Here is a 4,615-nt window from a genome sequence, read left to right on the forward strand (position 1 = left end):
AACTATTTTATAAAGGAGATATACTCCACTTATTTTCCTATATACATATAATAAAACTTATAAGGGAAAAAAACATGACATTAGGACCAAATTAGTGGAAACTCTACTTAAGAGAAATCTTAAGTGTGTTTTGGTCTAAAAGTGAAGTGAATTTAACCTCCTTATAACATTTTTTCCAAAAGAACCAACTTTTCTTCCTTAAGGGATACTTTTTGCCAAAAAGTGGAGTTTATGATTTGCATGACAAAATTTTGCAAGAAAGAAAACATTTTAGCAAATAATCACGTTAATCACACATTGAAGCTCGAAGGTCAATCGTATTCTACGGATCCGTAATCTTTTAGAGTGCTTAAAACCTTCCCTAGGGGATCATCAAAACCCTTACCTCGAACTCTGATTTTAAAAAGGATTTTTCTCTTGTTTGATAAAACCTTTTAACTCGATTTTCCTAGTTTACCAATAAATTAGGTGGCAACTCTAAAAATACAAAAATTTGAATAGAGTTCACAAATTCTTAGTAGCTTTTATGCACCCGCGTAAAAGTGAATCGTAACACCTATACATTGCTTAATCGATTAACTAAGTTGAGTGTCTAAATAACTATGCCAGCTATCATAATCGTTAGTGGATAGTTGTTCATTCCTAGCTTGGATACAAGGTAAGCATGATGAATACAAGTGAGGCCTTTGGTAAGAATATCCATGGCTGTTCGGAGGCGGGCAAGTAATGAGTCTGAAAAAGGCCAAGCTGGATTTTCTCACGAATGAAATGACAATTGATATCGATGTGCTTAGTATAGTCATGAAATACAAGGTTTGTAGCAATTTGGATAGCATATTTGCTATCACATTGTATAGGAACATGAAATTGCAAAGGCACCTGTAGTTCTTTAAAAAGACCATTCAACCAAACAACTTCAGCCACTGTAGATGCCAAAACTCCTATACTCAGCTTCAGCTGAGCTACAAGATATAGTATTTTGCTTCTTAGACTTCCAGGAAATCAAGCCACTTGGAGGAATCAATTCGTTCTTAGCATTCAGCAATACAGTGATGCCTCTCTTCTTCGGAACACCTTTGGACCGGGCTTATCCATTTACTATCTGCAATAGGATAAAGAACTACAATATATAACCACTTTATAATCTCTTCCTTGACCACCTCTTGCATAGGTGGATTCAATATTCTCTGATGTTCAACACTCAGTGTACTATCCTCTTTAAGCTGAATCTTGTGCTCACAAATACCAGAAGGAATACCCCGAATTCTAGAATGGTTTACCAAATCGCACGTCTATACTCTCTCAGAATCTCCAACAAATACTTCGTCTGCTCATCATTCAGCAGTGCAGACACAATCGCTGGCAAAGTATTATCAGTGCCTATAAATTCAAACCTCAGATGTGAAGGAAGCTGTTTAAGCTCAAATTTTGGCGGCTCCTCAATAGATGATTTTTTTGGAGGTGTCTTTTTATTTTCAAGATCAAGGTCAAGCTTCTTTGGTAGGTAAGAATAGGAACCCAACCCCATAAGAGAATTCACCGTCTCCATATAACCTTCCACATCATCAGCATCAAAGTTCAGACGAATGGCTACTAAGGGTTTACCCAAACACTCTTCCTCAATTTTAAATTCAACAGCTTCATCCACCACGTTAATAGAATCAATAACCAAAATGCTTTCGTAAGCACTCGATAACTTCATCCCCTTACTCGCTTTGAAAGTAACTTTCTCATTGCTGACTTGGAATTTGATTTTATTCTTTTTAGAATCCATAAGAGCCCTTCCCATAGCAAGTAAAGGTGTCCCCAAGATAATAGGAATGTTTCTATTAACAACACAATCGATAATAACAAAATTAGTAGGCAACGAAAATTGCCAACCCAACAAGCACTTCGTCCTGACTGCTGGCACTTTGATAGATCTATCGACCATCTATGTCATAGTAGTAGTCAAGCATTTCGAACTCGATTGCTTATAGATAGCAAGAGGAATGAGATTTATGTTGGCCCTGCTATCACATAAAAGGCGATCAAAGTCATGCTGACCAACCGAACATGGAATGGTAAAGGCCCCTGGATCCTCCTTCTTTTGAACATTGGTGGTGGAGATAATAGAACTAACACTGTAAGTCACACTCACAGTGTCATGCTTCACAGACCTCTTCTTTGTCGGCAAATCTTTCAAATACTTTACAAATCCGGGCACCTCTTTGACCGCATCCATAAAAGGGATGTTCATGGGAAGCTGCTTCAATTGATCATAGAACTTTTAACATTTAGCATCTTCAGTCTTCTTTGCCAGCCTCTGAGGAAAGGGAAGTATGGCTTTAAATAATTGATTCAAAGGACGAAGGGCCCCTTTAACCGTTGACTTGCTAGTGTCATTGTTGCCTTCTTGCTTTTTAGAACTATCTGAAACATCACCAACCTGCTTAATAATAGGAGCTTCTATCTGGATCTCATCTATAATTATTGGCACATCAGATTGTGCCTCTTTTTCTTCAGCAACTGGCTCGAGATTTATCACCTTCTTTTCAGCACTTTGGAGTATTTTACCACTCTGAGTATTGATAGCATATACAAGGCCTACACCACCTTCCGCATTCTTCGAATTTGAAATAGTGTCAGTACGAAGTCCTCCTTTCTGTGGAAGGTGTTGTTCTATGGAAATATCACGCATCTGCGACTCGAGCTTCTAAATGGAAGGCGTGTGAGATCCCACTGTTTCTGTCAGCCCCTTTAATGTTCTATCTACTTTGTCTTGGTTGGCTAGCACCTTTTCAAGCATGCTCTCCAACCTAGAACCCCCTTGTTCAGTCAACTGCCCCTTTGGTGGAATATAGGGATCGAAAATCCTATTTCCAAAGGTATTATTATTGTTGTAGTTTCCCTAGTTCAAGCCACCATAGTTGTCGTTGTAATTTCCTTGTCCCTGTTGAGGTATTTATTGATTCGAGTACGATTACGATAGCCTTCCTTGGTAAGTGCCTACGATAACCCCCTTGAGAATTATTAACGTAGTTAGAATCCTCATATTACATGAGCCCCTTCTTGGTATGGACTCTCTTGAACTTGATACATTCCCGAAATTTCTTCAACAACATTAACCTTCTTCGCTTCATTTTCATCAAGTCTCTTTATCAGCAAAGAAATATTGGTCGCTGTCTGAACTAAAGTCTGTTGAGTCTCTTGATTCTCCTTCATAAAATTTTGGATCGCCGGAGCCTGATTGTGAGTAGTAAGCTTATCAAGAAATTGAGTGATACGAGCATAAGTCATATCCATAAAACACCCATTAGCTGCACTGTTAGCCCTCTGTAGAACTTCTCCATCAATATATTATCCGAAAAACCCTGGTTTGGAGACTTCTGCGAATATTATTTAAACCTCTCCCATGCTTCAAATAGTTATTCCCCTGATAGTTGCTTGAAGTCATAAATCTTGTCATGAATTTTTGCTCTCTTGCTCGAAGGGAACCACTTTTTGAGAAACACAGAAACTAGCTCCGACCATGTATGAATAGTGTTATGGGGCGGCTTTTCAAACCAAACTCTAGCTTCACCGGCTAAAGAGTATTCGAAAATTCTTAGCCGAATAGCATCATTGGACATAACATTCTGCATATGTTGGGCACACACGCCCACAAAATTCTTCAAATGTTGGTGAGGGTTATCATTGGTGGAGTTCCGAAATTGGCCCTCAAGCTTAAGCAATTGGTAAATAATGGAGTAAATCTTATAGTTTGCCACAGTAGCCCTAGGTGGAACAATAGCGGAATCATATTCCATCTCATCTAACATATCAGTGAACGGGTTCTCAACCTCGACTGGTTGTTGATCTTGATTAAACTCCTACATCCTGTTATTACCAGTAGCTCCACGTCTGTTATTATTATTATTGTTCTGTATGATCACCTGGTACGAAAAATAAGGTGTGATGGAATAGAACAAGACTTTAAGCAAAGCACAAACTGTTTAGTAATTTCAAATCCGTATTCCCCGGCCACAGCGCCAGAATTTGATACACTTAAACTACACCTATTAAATGATGTAAATCGGACGATGTCAAACATAGTAACCCAACTAGGTTGGGGTCAAATCACACAGGGAATATCAAGTGAAAAGGTTACTAAAGTCGTAGAGTACTTTCTTAAGATCTAATTTCTTATTCGGAAGAGTTTATAGAAGATTGGTTGTTTGTGACTAATTGCTAACTAATTGCTTTGGATTGTAATATATGGTAAAATAAACCAAGGTTGTGTCCCCTTTTAGATAAAGTGTATGCTATGGTGATTGACCATGATATACTTCTAATGGATCGTTATACGAACGCACTTAGCCTCTAAGGAATCCCTAATGTTTCCCAACAGTTAAATATTATTTCTCTTTATGATTTTCCCAAATACAAAAGAGTATATGAAGAACAGTTAATTCATGCCAAGTAAATTCCTCTTATTCCTAAGTGAATTTATTAAACAAGGGTTAACGCCTTGAGTTCTTGTTATTTATTCCTACCAAACCCTACTAACTTTCCCAAGTTAAGCAAAATTTATGGCTTTAATTAATGTTTGCAACCATCAGTTATGAATGAAGAACAAAGAATAAATAAACCCTAG

At 37.8% G+C, this 4,615-nt stretch overlaps 1 non-coding gene across 1 annotated transcript; it reads left to right on the forward strand.

Annotated features, from left to right (window-relative positions):
- Positions 1-3,348: 3,348 nt before the first annotated feature.
- Positions 3,349-3,455, forward strand: LOC132069061 (small nucleolar RNA R71). Its single transcript, XR_009417630.1, has one exon. It is a non-coding gene; the product is annotated as a small nucleolar RNA R71 (small nucleolar RNA).
- Positions 3,456-4,615: the final 1,160 nt, after the last annotated feature.

The sequence above is a fragment of the Lycium ferocissimum genome, chromosome 8, assembly GCF_029784015.1.
Source record: "Lycium ferocissimum isolate CSIRO_LF1 chromosome 8, AGI_CSIRO_Lferr_CH_V1, whole genome shotgun sequence".
In the NCBI taxonomy this organism is placed as follows: domain Eukaryota; kingdom Viridiplantae; phylum Streptophyta; class Magnoliopsida; order Solanales; family Solanaceae; genus Lycium; species Lycium ferocissimum.